The sequence below is a fragment of the Humulus lupulus genome, chromosome 6 (genome assembly GCF_963169125.1).
Source record: "Humulus lupulus chromosome 6, drHumLupu1.1, whole genome shotgun sequence".
Lineage (NCBI taxonomy): Eukaryota > Viridiplantae > Streptophyta > Magnoliopsida > Rosales > Cannabaceae > Humulus > Humulus lupulus.
Window position 1 is genome coordinate 118010583 of NC_084798.1, and position 19431 is coordinate 118030013.

Sequence of the window (19431 nt, forward strand, 5' to 3'; positions counted from 1 at the left end):
CTTCTATCAAATCTCGAGCATATAGCTAATCATATTTATAGTAACGTAATCACAGTAGAATATTAATATGATTATATGTTCAAAAATAAGTTAGTCCTAAGATTAGTCAGTGCACAGGATTTACACTGACTTCCCAATCTACAATATGATCTACTTACACATTGTAGTGTTATATTCTTTCCAGAACATTAGCATAGTAGATAAGATCGGATGTATTTGTTACATCGGATTGGACCGATATTGACATTAGATGAGATAAGTTAACTTACCATTATTATCTATTCTAGTCATATCATATAGTTGACCATACGTCAATTGAATCTCAATTCTGAGTGGTTAGTATTATAACTGATTGTACTATTTAAGTTCTTTGACTTGTTCATTACCAGCTTACCCTATAGACTAGCCCATACTTACATCTTGGGAAATCGGTAGTATAATTGAGTGGGGATATTAATCATAGATATGAACATCTATAGTGTAACGCCCTGGATAGCCAAGACCATTACACTGTGTGTTTATAAAGGTGCTAGACTTGCTAATCAAGTCATTTAATTAAAAACGTGTTACTGAGACTATAGTGGAACTAGAGTTAAAAGTTTTGGTCTCAAAAGCCACATTTCTTATAAATAACATTTTTTGTTTACACGGGATCCCAAAAATAATAAGATTAGAACCATTTACAAAGATTCAAGATTTAAATACAGTAATTAGCCATTCTAATGAAAAACAGACTGTTAGGTATTCCCTGTCCTGATCCACTCCTCGGCCATGGTGGCCGAACAGCTGGCTATATATATTTAGCCCCGCAGCTCTCCATCTTAGGATTGGTCCAACTTGCCTTTGCCTTTACCTGCACCACATAGCACCCGTGAGCTAAGGCTCAGCAAGAAAACACAACAACAGAGCATAATCAATCAACAGACAGTCAAATATCTCATATCGCTTAAGCATGTACTTAGTCAGTTTAAGCATTCATGACAATCAAGTATTCATCATACCAAGTATATCAATTCATATCAATAATCAATCCACATATGATAAATAGGGTTAACACCCTCAGGCCGCACCCTTTGTTTATCCCACTGACTTCGGCCCGCTTAAACCGAGCTCAGTGAATATTAAGCTGTCCTTAGCTACCAGTGGCCAAGTCGCGCCCTGTGTGCAAATATTGTATATGGCACCCTTAGGACGTTTATCACATGTCCCATGGCATAATACCATCTATGACATTATACAGATATCGGGAGCACTTATTCCCATCACAAACACATAACCGGATGCAGTTTTCTTACCTTTAGATTTGTAGCTTTGTTCGTTTTAGTCCTCAAGCACGATCCCTCTTAAGCCCTAGCGCGCACCTAGTCACAACCATAGATCAAAATCATCACCAAACCTCAACTCCAAAACCTAGCCTCGGGACCAATCCCGAGCCCTCGGGAAGATCTAATTCCACCAAACGGGGTGATGGAATCGAACCCCCGGGCAAAAACCCTTGAAAATAACTCAAAAACCCTTTTCTAGGAACAGGGTAGTGCTACAGCGCTACAAACAGAACCAAAAACTCCCTCAGAACACTTGGCCTAGCGCTACAGCGCACAAAGGCTTGCGCTGTAGCGCTAGTCACAGAACAGCAACCCTGAAATTTTCCCTCCTTCTATTTTCCCGAGCCAAACCTTACCAAAACTTTTCCAATCTTCAACCAAAATTAAAAACAAGCTTATCAACATGTATAACTCGTCCCAAATGACCCAACCACATAAAATCTAAGTACATGCACTCCAAATCCCGAAATTCACCATAGTTGAATCTAGAGCTCAAAAACTCAGCCAAACAACAAAACTTCATAATTCAATTGACCAAGTCCAAAGTTTCTTACCTTTAATTGGAAAGCTTGATGTTAGGATATCCTCTACACTTCCTTGTCTTCCTCCTCCTCAAACCCTTAGCTTTAATTCCCTAGAATTCCCATCAAATTTAGCTTAGAAATGTAGCTCAACAGCAAAACCAGAAACTAAAGAAAACATTAAAATCTTGCCTCAAATGGATGAGTAACCTCTGCTAATCCTCAAGCTTAACTTAGGAACCCAATTTCTAAGCTTGACCTAGCTCTCCTCTGAACCTCAGCTCCAAGAGACCCCAAGAAATGATGAAGAAATCCCTAAACCGTAAGAGAGAAAATAGACTTCCAATCCCTTTCCTTTCCTTTTTGCTTCCTTTTCCTTCTTTTCTTTCTTTTCTTTCCTTCAGACTCTAGACTTTTCCCACTAAGGCATAAAGCCTGAGTTATACTTATCCCAGGTTTTAACTCAAATGACCAAGATACCCTCCATTTTATCCCTAAGCCTTTAAATCAACCTAGGGCATTTTGGTCATTTCACCCGATTCTCGCTAATTCATCGAGTGTCTCTAATATTTTTCGCTTTCTTCCCGATACCTAATTAATCACCAATTATATTCCTCAATGTCAAAATTGACCCCAATATATTCTCTAAATTCCCATTTATACCCCTAGGCTCACCCCAAGCCGGGTATAAATCCCCGTTGTGACTTTTTCGCTAAACCACTCACTAGGATCATCTCAAATCACAGATCACAAATATATCCACATAATAATGTGTTCTCGACAATTTATCACATACATACACAATTATGCCCTCAACATGCCCAAAATTACGATTATGCCCTTCTAACCTAATCAGGGCCTACATACATACTAGTACACACAGTCATGCATCTCAGATATTTAAATAGTCATATAACATACTTTTAATCATTAAATCACATTTAATCCAATTATGCCCTCCCAGCACACTAATCAAGGCCCTTAAGCCGTATTAGTAAATTTGGGTCGTTACATATAGCTTCTTGTGAAGACGTGAAATGATTGTTTCCTTTTAGTTTAGTTCATGGTGCTAAATGATAGAGATCTCCTTTTAGTAATTAATATTAGTTTACTGAAATATCATTTACAAGGAATTAAGTGTTTTAAGAATAAAATACAATGAGGGGTAAAATAGTATTTTAGTCTCATCTCATTGTAGACCGTCTATAGAGGATTGAGTGATAATTATGATTGTAAAAATGGATAATTAGTAACGTATCTATATTGCATATAGAGTGTTCTATGAATTCAAGAGTGCAATTTTGAGTCTTTAGTGGAGTCATGAGAAATTAATAAATTAGTAAATTTATTTGTTAGATTTATGATAACTTATTGGAACTTGATTTCATAGGCCCATGTTCCCTATGTAGCTTGGATAAAATCATCTATATACTCTCAATTAATTGAAATAATTATCAATTAGAATTATCAAAGTTGACCATGTCAATTTTGGATAGTTTCACAGAGTTATGTAATTTAGAGAAGAAAAGATAAATTACGGCAGATTTATTAATTAAGATAAATTGGTGTCTAAATTAATAAATAATTTTATATCAAGGTTCAAATTATAAATAATTAACTTTATAAAGGATTTAAATAATTATTTAATTATTAATCAATAAAAATTAGTACGGGCCATGATTTTAAGTCCAACAAGCTTATAATTAAAAGTGAAATTTCACGGGCCTGTGGCCCATGGGAATTTCGACATAAGGCTAATAATTGGCTATTATTTTATTGATTTTTTAATTAAATAAGTAACCTAATTGAGCCTATAAAAAGAATATTAAGTGAGAGTTGAAAACAGATGATCAAAAGACGATCTGAAAATCTATTTTTCATATTCTAGGGTTTTAGAATCTCTCTATAACAAAAGTCTTTTTCTAAGCCTCAATATTATCATCTCTTCTTCTTATTGTATCTATCTCATGTGTTGAGAATTTCCCACTCTAGTCTAAGTGATTCTAAGGATACTTTGGAAGGTTGTGAAGAAAATTGAAGAACGATTTAGTTTCTTGGTGATACCTTGCAATAGAAAGGATACAAGAATTAGAGAAACCGAAGGAAGGACTCAATCATTCTGCTACACTACAATGTAAGTGTTCTTATCATTATCTTTGTATGAATTTAATTTTAGAAACATGTTCTAATTTTTCTTATATTAATATTTTTAATATACGATTTACATGAAAATAAACAAGATCCTGAATAAGTTTCCCAACACTTCTAATTTCATAAGTTTCTTGTTAAGTCATCGAGTTTTCCTATCTTAATATGTTGATAAGTTCTTACCTTCAACAGAAGGCAATGAAAGATCCTGAAATGGAAAAATATCAAGAGGCCATGAACCAAGAAATGAAATCGGTGTATTCCAATTCTGTCTGGAAACTTGTAGATCCATCTGAAGATGTCAGGCCCATCAGATTCAAATGGATCTTTAAGAAGAAAATAGGTGCTGATGGGAAAGTAGAGACTTTAAAGGAAAGTCTTGTAGCCAAAGGTTGTACACAGAGAGAGAGTTTCAATTATGAAGAGACATTTTCTCTTGTTTCCATGCTGAAATCCATACATATTCGCTAAACCACAGTTGTCGCCTATTATTATGTGATATAGCAGATGGATGTCAAGACATCTTTTCTTAATGGCTATCTTGAAGAGAGTATCATAATGTAAAACCAGAAGGGTTCATGAAGAAAGGGGAAATCATAAGATTGCAAATTGCTAAAATTCATTTATGGATTGAAGCAAGCATCTAGATATTGGAACATCACCTTTGATGACACATTTAAAACATATGGCTTTGAAAAAAATGTCAACAAAGCATGTGTATATAAATATATCAAAGAAAGTAGTGGTTGTCGTAGATCCTTACGTGGATGACATTGTATGCATTGGAAATGATGTGGAGACACTATATAATGTGAAGAAGTGGTTAGCTGAAAAGTTCCAAATAAAAAATTTGGACGAAGCGAGCTATGTTATGGGAATCCAAATCCTAAGGGATAGGAAGAACAAGCTCTTGGCGCTTTCTCAAGCAAATTATATAGATAAAGTGCTTGAAAGGCTCTCAATGGAAAATTCCAGGAAAGGTCAGTTGTCAACCAGACATGGAATTACTCTTTCCAAGGAAAAATGTCCAAAGACACCTCAGGAAGAAGTGGACATGAGAAATTATCCCTATGCTTCAGCATTTGCGAGTTTGATGTATACTATGTTGTGTACTAGGCCCGACATATGCTATGAAGTGGGAATTGTAATTCATTTTCAATCAAATCCTGGTTTGGAACACTAGATTGCGGTAAAGCACATACTCAAGTATCTTTTGAGAACTAGAGATTATATGCTTGTATATTCAGGGGGTGAGTTAAACCCTGCTGGATACAATGATTATGATTTCCAATCAAACAATGACAGTCGTAAATCGACATATGGGCCAGTTTTTCACTCTTGGTGGAGGAGTTGTAGTCTGGAGAAGTATCAAACAATCCAGTATTGTAGATTCAACCATGGAAGCCGAGTATATAGTGGCTAGTGAAGCAGCTAAGGAAGCGATTTGGCTCAGGAAATTCTACACTGATCTGAAAGTAATTCCAGATACAGAGAAGCCACTAATTATGTACTATGACACAATGGAGTGGTAGCTAACTCAAAGTAACCTAGAAGCCACATGAGATTAAAGTATATAGAAATAAAAAACCATATGTTAAAAGAGATCATTCACCAAGGTGATGTGATAGTTATGAAGATAGCGTCAGAACAAAAGCTGGCACACCCATTTATCAGGACACTACCTAAAAAGTCTTTTATGGGTCATGTACGCAATATGGGATTGAGAGAGATGACTCACTTGTTTTAAGGGCAAGTGGGAGATTGTTAGGGTTGGTGACCTAAAAGCATATGAAAAGATATTTTACTGATTTAAATAAAAGAACATTTTTATTATATTTCAATATTATAATAATTGTTTAAATAATTTATATAAAAATATAAGAAAATTCCACACTCATTTTTTAGAATATGATCTTGTATGCGTATGAGAGAATTAAGATCATATATAATGAATAAAAGAGTCATCAACATATTAAAGTACAATATCTTTAATGAATGGTTGCTAGCACGGTTTACTAAGCATATGGGATGCAAGTATTCTAGAGTCGGATTATTGATGTGGATGAACATCTTGGTAAATGTACTTTTATATAATAGTGATTATATATGATAGGACTGATATGGATTAATTTCTTTATAAACTTACCATTTGTCATAAAGATTTTATTCATATCTTAATAAATGATCACTTGTAGATCAGTCTAAATCATGAGTTATCCTGAACTCATGTTCATGTTTATTTGATCTTTTGATTCATTCGTTAAGGTCTCTTAATATAATGAGGCTAGTGAATTTTTTTTTTTTTTTTTGAGATTCAATATCATGAATGGTTGGGAACATGATTTTACAATAATGGAATTCATGCTTTCCTAACGAATCGAATATTGGTTCTCCTAAGGGTTAATTCTGGGACTGAATAGTTATTTAGATACAAGTGTTACTACAGCTAACCATCTGTAATAGAATAACAACAAGAATAATAGAATTGGTTACTATAATTACAGAAAGATAAGCAACTAGCTAACTAAGTCATAACCGTTCTATCTAATCTTCTTTTTTTGGTTGCTAACACAGGATGTTTCCATTGAATATAAACGTTATTACGAGCTTCACGTAAAAGATACCATTAAGTTTGGCAACAGTAGGTAAGCCAGGAATCAATACTCAACCTTTTTTTTTCTTTTACCTATAATGATAAGATCTTCCCTAAGATCAAAGTATAAATCTAATATTTTACCTTCCTTTTGATAAGGGTAAGCCAAGTCTCTTCTATTCAATAGTTTCCTTTTACTATTTTGGTTCACCTGGTTTGGTTACTGCGCTAGCTTTTGTTACTGACCTGCATTATTTCTTTTGTGTGTATTTTTTTAGTAGTTTTTTAATATGCTCTACATTTGCAGCCTAGAGTACGTGCTACTGCACAAGAACTCAGCCCTATGAAGGATTGGAGACCAATTTGCTTTCATGAGGAAGTTTACTTTCAGCATTGCTGAACATGACATTGCTTTGTTTTTGTATGAAGAGTATTTTACTTGAGAAAGTGTTAGTTTTTTCTTCTTAGCCATCCAGTGATTTGAAATAACTAATCTTTAGTTTTGTAAAGGCATGAACTTAGGGAGAATTTCACGAGCTATACCTAAACTAGATTTAACTTTATGTGTTTTCTTTTTCACCTTACTATTAGTCAAATGAAGACATTTTTTTTCTTAGTGTCTTTGTTCATGAAATAGAAATGAGAGCTCTACAATGTTAAAAATGCTTTACAAAGTATGTTAATACCATAGAATAATCTACTTCTTATTCTGTTATTGTAAATATAGTTACGAAGTGAGGTAGCAATAAGTAGGTGTTTTAGTGCATTTATATATTTAAAAAATATCATAAATCCACATGAACAGTTGAGTGACAGCAGTGATGGCACCACCAACACTAGAGAAACCTCCATAACTTTGACCACCTTGTAGAGATAAACACAATACCCAAAGAAACATACATTTTGAGGAATTTTGGAGAAGAAATTTATGGGTAAGTGATTATTTCTCAAATATAGTGATGTTTCTTTCACTTAAGGGTAAAATACTGAATTTCAAACAGATCTAGGCATGATTTTTTAGTTGTTTTTGCGACTTTTTTCAGATCTAAAACTCTGAAATTTGCAGAAAATTGACCTTGCTCTATGGTTGCTTAATGGTGCTCGATGCCAGCTTGATGGGGCCTTCAAAATCAAGATTTTCAAGGAAAAAATTGACGTTGCTCGATGGTGGTTTGATGGTGCTGGATGTGATTTTTGAAATATACGTAATTTTTCACTCGGGTGTCACTTTGGGTGATTTTTTTTTTTTAGTATTTTTTTTCAAGATCTTCACGTTTAAAATGTGTATATACATATTTGGGAGGTGTAAAACTTGAAAACAAATACAAAATGCAAAACATACCACATGTTAAAGATATTTTTTGGTTTGTTTTCATGTTCTAAACTTGAAAATGTGTATATGCAAATCTTAAATGTGTAGATCTCAAAAAAATACCTAATATAAAAAAATCACCCCAAACAGACACCTGAGTGAAAAATTATGTCTCTTGCAAGAGTCGCACGAGCACCATTAAGCCACCATCAAACCACCATAGATCAAAGTCATTTTTTCATGAAAATCTTGATTTTGAAGGCCCCATCGAGCTGGGCATGATTTTTAAAATATTTTTTCAGATTTGAAATTATGAAATCTCTATAAAATTAACTTTCCTCGATTGTGCTTGATACAAATTTGATGGGGCCTTCAAAATCAAGATTTTCATTAAAAAAATCGTCGTTGCTCGATGGTGGTTCGAAGTTGGTCCGATGGTGGCTTGATGAGATTCTTGTAAGAGACATAATTTTTTACTCGGGTGTCCATTTGGGGTAAATTTTTATTTTGGGTATTTTTTTGAGTTCTACACATCTCAATTGTGCATATAACATTTTCAAAGTTTAGAACTTGAAAACATACCAAAACATCTCTTTAATATGAGATATATTTTGCATTTTGTATTTTTTTTAAGATTTACACTTCCCAAATGTATATATACACATTTCAAATGTGTAGATCTATAAAAAAAATACCCAAAATAAAAAAAAATCACCCTTAACGGACACTCGAGTGAAAAATTACGTTTCTTGCAAGAATCGCATCGAGCGCCATCGAACCACCATCAAGCAATGCCAATTTTTTCATGAAAATCTTAATTTTGAAGGCCCCATCGAGCTGACATCAAGCACCATCGAGCAAACATCAAGCAAGGTCAATTTTCTGCAGATTCCAAAGTTCCAAATCTGAAGAAAAAATCGCAAAAAAATAAAAAATCATGCCCAGATCTGTTCGAAATGTAGTATTTTAGTGTCTTAAGTGAAGAATACTTGACATTACATTAAGATCTCTTATATTTTACCTTACCCATAGATTTTTTCTAGAGAGAAAGAGAGAGAGTTAAGAGGAATGGGTCTAGGGAGAGAGAAATTGTAATGCCTTGGATAGCCAAGACCATTACACTATGTATTGTAAATAGTGTTGGACTTGCTAATCAAGTCATTTGGTCATAAACGTGTTACTAGAAGTAATTAACGGATTAAGGTTAAGAATTTTGGTCAAAGGAATATTTACTTTCACTAAAAAGTTTAAGTTCGTACATGGGATCCCAAAATAAACATTTAAAAAGTCATTTACAACTCAAAAGGGTGGTTACAACACAAGCCGGCCTAAGCAGAAAAATTAGGGTTCGACCCTAGTTCCTCTGTGAACCCCCAACCGTGGTGGTCGAGAAAGTTGCATATGTACATGCCTGTAACATCCCAAAAAATTCTAATAAGGCTTAGTGCCTTGATTAGTGTGTCGGGAGGGCATAATTGGATATATGTGTGTGTGTGTGAAATTGATTGATTAAATGTGTGACTACGTGGCATACATGATTTATATGATAATATGAATATATATATATATATATGCTTGTTTATGTGTATTAAATATGCATGTGGGCCTGTTCTTGTTAATATGGGCATATTTGTAATTTTGGCCCGTTGAGGGCATAAATGTGATTATATGTGTTAAATGATTGGGACCACATTATTTTGTGGATATATTTGCAGTATTCAGCTCGAGGCGATCCTAGTGAGCGGATTAGCGGAATAGTCACAACAGGGTCTCATACCCGGCTCGGGGTGAGCCTAGGGGTATTTTGGGGACTTAGTTCATACTTGGAAATTATTGGTTAACGAATAATTATTAGAAGATTAGTTGGGCATGTCCGGATTAATTAAGAACTTATAGGACCACTTAAGGATTAGTGGGAAATGCGATAAAATGACGGGCTTTCCCTTAAAGGCAATAAAGGGTTGAGATAACACTAAGGGTATTTTGGTCTTTGTACTAGGGGATATACTTAGAAAACTTTAGGATTATCCAGAAACATCGGGCCATCCTCTCTCTTTCCATCACTCTCGTTTCTCTCTCTCTCTCTCTCTCTCTCTCCAAGCCTTGGGAAATATTTGGAGTTTTTGTGAATTCAAGGGGAAGGATTGAGTTTTTCTGAAGAATTGGAGCTAGGATCACTGGAGGATAAGCTCAAGGTCGTAATCATCATCAAGGTTATCGCTAAGGCTCGACCATCTCGCACTTGAAGCTTGGGACTCGAGGTAAGAAAATTGCACCCGGGTTGTGGATGGGGCTTAGACCCCTGTTAACGAACATATTATGATTGTGAATATATCTATATTTGAGAATATATGGATAAGCATGCTTGTATATGCTTCCTTCGACTACTTGTTGTGTAATGTGTATTTGTGATTATATCTGTTTAAAGGTCGGACTAAGGGTGCCGAGGGCCGATAGCAAGTGTGCGGAATGCAGCCCGACCTAAGGGTGCCGGGGTCGACTATAAGACTAAAGGACTCGGGCTAAGGGCGTCGGGCCTGAACATTATACAACAAATAGAAGTTTTTTTTTCACTTAACTAATTGTATTGACTAACGTGATTGGTTTATGTGTTTGTTGAGCTGAATATTATTGTTAAGCTTATTGTTCATATCCTGCTGGTGATTGACCTTATTGACCTAAGTTTTACTGTGCATTTACTGTTTCTTATTTGTGCTTGTTGAAATAAGTTTTCTTGCTAAGCCTTGGCTCATGGGTGCTATGTGGTGCAAGTAAGGGAAAGGGAAAGTTTGACCAGCTGTGAGTTGGAGAGCTTTAGGGGCGGTGTGTACATCAGCACCTGATCGACCGCCACAACTGAGGGTTACACAGGAACTAGGACCAAACTGTATTTGGCCACTTAGGTAGGCTTCTGTTGTAATCATTTTGAGGGTTGTAATTGCCTTGCAAACACCATATTTGGGATCCCATGTACCAACTCTTATTATAATGAAAGTCAACTATTTTATGATCAAAATCTCTTAACCCTACTCTTATTATAATGAAAGTCAACTATTTTATGATCAAAATCTCTTAACCCTAATCCGATAGATATCTTAGTAACATGTTTATGTCTAAACGACTTGTTAGCAAGTCCTGCAATATTTAAAATACACAGTGTAATGGTCTTGGCTATCTAGGGCATTACAACACCAATACCAAATATCTTTAACTCATGGATGGTCCAACTTCCCTTTTCCCTTACCTGCACCACATATCACCCGTGAGCCAAGGCTCAACAAGAAAACTTAAACATGCTCATAAGCAGTTAATAACATATTACAAAATCATTATTAGCATGCCTAGAAGTAATAACCCTACTCATGCATGCATTCAATCCAGATAAGTGACTATAAAGCATATCGAGCCCGCTGACCTAGATAAATGACTATAGAGTCACCTCGCAGCCTGTTGCCCTATTCTCTGTATAACTAGCCTTAGAGCTGGCCAAGCGTACCTATCGATTTATTTTCTAAGCGACTATAGGGTTGGTCAAGCGTATACCACGCTCCTGAACAACGGTTCTGGATACCATATTGGCCAGCACTCGACGCGCTATTGCCGCCCTTGACTTATAAATCAAGCCTTTTAGTTGGTTCTCAGTGCGCTACTGCCGCCCTTGACTTATAAGTCAAACCTTTCAGTAAGATAATACAAAAAAGCATAAATTATTTAAGAATTATCCAGATACAAAGAACTCAAGCATGCTTAATCAAATAATCACATGCATAATCAAAATCATGCTCACTCAAAGGGGCCCGAGCTCTAATCATAACCAAGGGTGCAGTTTTCTTACCTTTGATCCAAGCATTGGATAAATAGAAATGACCCTCGAGCACAATCCACTTCCAAGCCCTAGCGGTACCCTAGTCGCAACCATAATATAAGATATCCATTAATATCAAGTAAATAAAGGCTTCCAAATCGAGTCTTAGCCTCAGGGACCTCAAATTATATTAAACCAAGTGGTAGAATCCTTCCTGAGCCCTTAGGTTCGAGTCCCTGCAACTTGAAACCTCACTTGACCATTATTTCCCAGTAGCGTCGCAGCACACCCCTGAAGGGTCACAACGCGCCACAAAGTAGAGAGCCCTGGCCCTGTTTTCACTAGACATGCACCGCAGGGCAACCCACTAGACACCGCGACACTATAGCGGTTCAGAAGAACCCCAAACGCCGCTGAGTTCATACGAGTTGTGGCGCTCCAAGAACAACGTTGTGGCACAACTCCACGAACCCATATTTCCAACATTTTCCAGCTATTTCCATCAAACCAAAACCTCTAAAACCAGTCCATAATCCTCAAACAAACCCAGAATTGATTTCTAAAGTAATAACAACACATCATAGGCAGCATATTAATATCAAAAACAAAACCTATCTACAACTCCAAATCCACACCTTGAGTTTAAAAACTCAAGAACAATACAACCAAGCCAGGAATTCACAACCAAACATAGTTTAAACCTTACCTTAGCTAAGAAATTCGACCTTATGTTGCTCTTAACTAAATTCCTAGCTCCAAACTCTTTCAATTACCAAGCCAAGATCACCTCCAAGGTTCAAAACTATACCAAAATGAGAGGGAGGTAGAGGGAAAACTAGAGAGAGAGAGAGAGAGAAATTGTATGTTTTATCTGATTTCTGAAGGATTCTACTAGCCTAAATCTATCCAAGGTTAGGGAAAAGACCGAAACGCCCCTAGCCTTTACCTTAGTTCTTTAATGCCATCAAGGGCGAAATCGTTTTTTTCCACCTCATAATTTCCCATGTAGTCACCAAATAACTTCCCATTCCCCGATAAATCCTAGTAATGTACTAAATTACCAAAATACCCCAAGGCTCACCCCGAGCCGGGTATTTGACCTCGTTGTGACTAAACTGCTAACTTACTCACTAGGATCGCCTTATGCCGAATAGCTTAAATATATCCACATAATAGTGTGGTCTCAATTACAAATCACATATATTACCAAATACACCCTCAACAAGTCAAAATTACAAAAATACTCTTCTAATAAGAAACAGGTCCACATGCATATTTAATATACTTAAACATGCAAACATAGTAATATCATAATATAATTCACATAATAATATGCAGATATCACATAAACACATAATTAATCAAATTATTGCCCCTAATCAAGACACTAAGCCTTATTAGGGAATTCGGGACGTTACAATTATCCCATCCTTAAAGAAATACCATCCTTGAAATTTTTACCTGAACAGCTCGGGATACTGATCTCGCATATTTGACTCCAATTCCTAGGTTGCTTCCTCGACCTTGCTATTCCACCATAATACCTTAACCAGATGTATGTATTTATTCCTCAGGACCTTGTCCATCCTGTCTAATATCTGGATTGGCTACTCCTCATAGGATAGATCTGCCTGCGGCTCCAGGTCTTCATAACTCAATACATGAGCCTCATCCGATACATACTTCCAAAGCATCGAAGTATGAAACACATTGTGCACTGCTGACGATGCCAGAGGTAAGGCCAACCTATAGGCCACCTGTCCAATCCTCGGTCCAGGATCTCGAAAGGTCTTACAAATCTAGGGCTCAACTTGCCATTCTTCCCAAACCTCTTCACCCCTTTCAATGGTGAAACTGTAAGGAAGACATAGTCTCCAACTTGGAACTCCACGTTCCTATGCTTTGAATCTAAATAACTTTTCTATCTACTTTGTGATGCGACCATCCAAGCTCTAATCTTTTTGGTAGCTTCATTGGTCCTTTGAACTGCTTCAGGACCTAAGTATTTCTTTTCACCCATCTCATCCTAATGAATAGGCGATGTACACTTCCTACCATACAACGTCTCATAAGGAGCCAGTCCAATGGTCGATTGATAGTTGTCATAGTAGGAAAATTCTATCAAAGGAAAATACTTACTCCAAGACCCTTGAAAGTCCAAAACGCATGCCCGAAGCATGTCTTCCAATATCTGAATCGTCCTATTAAATTGACCATATGTCTGAGGATTGTAAGCTGTACTGAATTTCAACTGTGTACCCATAACTTTCTGCAAACTTCCCCAGAGCTTGGAAGTAAATGTGGGGTCCCAATTTGACACAATCGACTCCGGAGCTCTATGAAGACGCACTATCTCCCTCACATAGAGATCTGCATACTGGTCAACTGTATAAGTCATCCTCACCGGTAGAAAGTGAGCGGATTTGGTGTATCGATCAACGACAACCCACACTGAATCATGTTGACCCAGTGTCTTTGGCAACCCAACCACAAAATCCATTGTGATGTCCTCCCAGTTCCACTCCGGGATATTCAATGGATGTAATAGCCCTACTAGTCTCTGATACTTAGCCTTGACTTGCTGACACATCAGACACTTAGCCACATATTCGGTTACATCCCTCTTCATCCCAGGCCACCAATATAAAGTCTTCAAATCTTTATACATATTCATGGTGGCTGAATGCAAAGAGTAAAGGGTAGTTTGAGATTCATCCAGAATCTCTCTTCTGATAACAGCATCCATCGGAACACATATCCGACCCTTGTACCTAAGTAAGCCCATCTCTGACACTGTATAGTCCCTAGCCACTCCAACGAGGACATCCCCTCTAATCTTCATCAAATGTGGATCATCCAACTGATTTTCCTTTATCCTCTCTAGAAGAGTAGACTACAGGGTGATGTTGGCCAACTGTCCCACCACTAGCTCTATCCCTGCTCTGGTCATATCCTCTATAGATTCCTTGGATACCTGCCTCAAATTGCATAATTGTCCTGAAACATTCCGGCTTAAGGCATCTGCCACTACGTTTGCTTTCCCTAGATTATATAGGATTTCACAATCATAATCCTTCACCAACTCTAAAAAACACCTCTGTCTCATGTTCAAATCATTCTTTGTGAAGAAATACTTCAGGCTTTTGTGGTCAGTGTATATCTCACACTTCTCCCCATACAGGTAATGCCTCCATACCTATAGTGCAAAGACCACCGCTGCTAACTCCAGATCATGCGTAGGGTATCTCTGTTCATATTCTTTCAACTTACGTGATTCATAAGCAATTACCTTCCCTTCCTGCATAAGAACGCAGCCCTAGCCCTACCTCGAGGCATCACAGTAAACCACAAACTTTTCTTGATCTGTTGGATGACTCAGTACTGAAGCTATAATCAAACACTACTTCAGTTCCTGGAAGTTGTTCTCACACCTATCTGACAATGCAAACTTCTGGTTCTTGCATGTGGTTCTGTTAGTGAGGCAGCAATCCTTGAGAATTGTTCCACAAAGTGTCTGTAATAACATGCCAATCCAAGGAAACTTCTGATCTCTGAGGCATTCCTTGGCCTTGTCCAATCTCTGACTTCCTCAACCTTATCTAGGTCCACCTTGATTACATCTTTGCTGACAATGTTACCAAGGAATGTCACCTGTGGTAACCAGAACTCACACTTCTTGAACTTTGCATACAATATGTGCTCCCTCATCCTTTGTAAAACCAGCCTGAGATATTGTTAATGCTCTTCCTTTGACTGAGAATAAACTAGAATATCGTCGATGAAGATGATCACAAACTAATCCAGATAATCCTTGGATATCCTGTTCATCAGATCCATAAAAGTTTAGTCATACCAAATGACATTACCAGAAACTCATAATCCCCATATCTGGTGCAAAAAGGTGTCTTCGGTATATCTTCCCCCTTAATCCTCACCTGGTGATAACCAGATCAAAGATCTGTCTTCTAGAATACTGTCTTTCTGACAGTCAGAATCCTTTGATCTGCAGGGGAAAGACTGGGTAAAAAGCTGTGCAATCCCACACTGCCTGGGGAAGGTCATGTGTGATGATTCTAAGACTGTGTAGGTATGGGACTACATGATTGAAGATGGCTTAAATGGATTGATGGGTACTACCTATATCAACAAGATTCATCTTATTTTCGGTAGCACATCACTTGAGAACTCCAAAGTTAAGCGTGCTTGACCTGGAGTAATCTCAAGATGGGTGACCTCCTGGGAAGTTTTCCCAAGAAGCGTGCGAGTGAGGACAAAGCACGCTGGAAAGACTCGTGTTAGTTTGTAGATCCAGTCGAAGTAGCCATAGTGACGTGGGTCGTTACAAATGGTATCAGAGCCTTGACCCAGCTAGAAGTGTGGCCGACGAGGACGTCAGACCCCTAAGGGAGGGTGATTGTGACAGTTAGAATCCCGTGATCCGCAGGGGGAAAGACCGGGTAAAAAGCTGTGCAATCCCACACCGCCTGGGGAAGGTCATGTGTGATGATTCTAAGACTGTGTAGGTATGGGACTACACGGTTGAAGATGGCTTAAATGGATTGATGGGTACTACCTATATCAACAAGATGCATCTTCTTTTCAGTAGCCCATCACTTGAGAACTCCAAAGTTAAGCGTGCTTAACCTGGAGTAATCTCAAGATGGGTGACCTCCTGGGAAGTTTTCCTAGGAAGCGTGCGAGTGAGGACAAAGCAGGCTGGAAAGACTCGTGTTGGTTTGTAGGGCCACTCATCATTCCAGGAAGCAGCCATAGTGACATGGGGCATTACAATCTTACTCTACAACTGATCGAACAGGTCATATATCCTTCGCAAAGGATATTTATTCTTAATGGTTAGCTTATTCAATTCCCTGTAATAAATACACATCTTTGGACAACTGTCTTTCTTCTTTACAAATAGAGCTGGTGCACCCCATGGTGAGATCCTGGGTCTAATAAAACCCAAGTCTAACAACTCCTGTAACTGTACCTACAGTTCTTTCAACTCTACTGGGGTCATTCTGTATGGTGCCCTAGACACTGGTCCTGTTCCTAGTGCCAGTTCAATAACAAACTCTATCTCTCTGTGTGGCAGCAACCCTAGAAAATCTTCTGGAAACACATCTAGAAACTCACAGACTAGTCAAGTCTCTTATGGTCCCACTGGCACGACCTGAGTGGTACCCACTACACTGGCTAGGAATCCTATGCAACCACCTCGCAATAGGTCTCTAGCCCTCAATGCTAATATCATAGGTACACGTGGTCCATTCACAGTGCCAAGAAATACAAAGGGATCCTCACCCTCAGGCTCAAAGGTTACCATCTTCTTTTTATAATCTATGGTTGCCCCATATTTAACCAACCAGTCCATACCCAAGATCATGTCAAAATTGTTCATAACCAACTCAATCAAGTCCATTGACAATTCTCTACCATCCACTATCATTGGCAATGATCTGACCCACCTCTTGGAAACTACAAACTTCCCAGTGGGCAGTAAAGTTCCGAACCCTACAGTATTGCAGTCACATGGTCTACAAATTCTATCAATTATCCTACTAGAAACAAAGGAATGTGTAGCACCAGAATCAATAAAAATATTATAATAGTTTCCAGCACTAGAAATTTCACCTATCACTACTGAGGGACTAGCCTTAGCCTCTGCCTGTGTCAACACGAACACTCGAGCTGGAGTCAAGTTGTCCGCTTTCTTGGGTTCCTATTTCTTCACTCTCGACCATTCTTTCTTCAAGTGTCCCACTATCCCACTTAAAAAGCAGGCCTTCGCCCGACACTCTCCCACATGGCGCCTTCTACACCTAGCGCACTCAGGGTAAGTCTTCCAAACCTCCTTGCTGCATTAGTGGCCTATTTGTATACCATGCGGCCTCCTATAGAGCATTCATTTTTTGGTCACTAGGACTTCCGCCCTTACCAGAACCCATAGGTGTCTCTCCTGGCCACGTTCTCGCACCAGATTTTGTTTTTTGTACCCTCTGCAGTAAAGGCTTTCTCTACCACCTGGGCATATGTCGTCACCCAAAGCATGGTAGTAATTTGGACATCTCGAGCTATCATAGGCTATAGCCCCTGAAGGAACCTTTCCTTCCTTGTCCCATCAGTGGGCACTAAGTCCGCAGCAAACTTGGCCAGTATGTCGAACCTCGGTGCATACTCTATCATTGACATGTTTCCCTGTAGCAGCTCACTGAATTCCTCTACCTTTGCAACCCTAACTTCATCATTGTAATACTTTTCATTGAATATAGTTCTGAATTCTTCCCAATCCATGGTTTTCACGTTCCTGGTCTGGGATATCACTTCCCACCAAATTCGAGCATCCTCCCAAAACATATACGTGGCACAGGCCACGCTTTCATTACCCTCTAACCTCATAAAGTCCAAGATAGCGGTAATCATGTTCATCCATTGCTCAACCTTTGCCGAATTTTCATTACCCTCAAAAAATGGAGGGTGTTGTTCCTTGAAACTTTCATAAAGAGATTCCCATCTGCTCTCAGCCTCTGGCTGCTGTACTACTGTCGATACCAACTCAAGTGGCACCACTAGCTAAATGTTCCCTGCTAGAACCTGTTGCTATCGAAGTGGGCAGATTTCTTCTTCGTGCCTCTGTAATCTAGCTTGCATATCCACAAGCACTTGATGCCAGTTCTCTAGAACTGGCGGAGGGGTCTAACCCTGATTATCATTCTCGACCTGTATTTCTTGGCCGGCTAATGGATCTGGCTGTCCTGGAAGCATACTTCCAAATTTATCTCTGCAGTTAACAACTCAGCCTATTAGGTAGTAATAACAATACCTCTTACCGCCCTATGGTCCAAGACCGAACAAACAAGCATTCACACTCAATAGTCATGCTAATAAGCATGTCGGTTCATATTCATACAAAAACTTGGTGCTAATAAGCACTTCCTGACATTTATAAGCAGGTAGCAATGCTAATAAGCATTTTTCTGACATTTATAAGCATATAGCGATGCTAATAAGCATTTCTTTAATATTTACCAGTATTATTAGTGCTAATAAGCATTTCTTGTCCTACATATACATATTACAGCACTAATAAGCGTTTCGTTAACATTCACAAGCAATAATAGCGCTAAAAAGCACATCTTTAGCATGCACACAGCAGTGAAGGGCCAGGCCCTATCAGAATATCTCATGCTCCCTAATAAGGCAAACAAATAAGTCATTTAAATCTTATTTAAGCAGTTAAACACACCACATAAATATTTACCCAAACCCTGAGTCAAGCTTATCTTTAGTGGCAAGTGTACATGCCCAGCCGGTCTTCAAGAACCCTTAAACCTTGGCAGCCTGATACCAAGTTGTAACGCTCTGGATAGCCAAGACCATTACACTGTGTATTTTAAATAGTGTTGGACTTTCTAATCAAGTCATTTGGATATAAACGTTTTACTATAAGTAATTAACAAATTAGGGTTAAGAATTTCGGTCAATGGAATATTTACTTTAATTAAAATGTTTAAGTTCATACATGGGATCCCAAAATAAACATTTAAAAAGTAATGTACAACTCAAAAGGGTGGTTACAACACAAGCCAGCCTAAGTGGCAAAATTAGGGTTCGACCCTAGTTCCTCTATGAACCCCCAGCCGTGGTGGTCGAGCAAGCTACATATGTACACGCCGCCACTGAATCTTGGCCACTCATGGCTGGTCCAGCTTTCTTTTTCCCTTAAC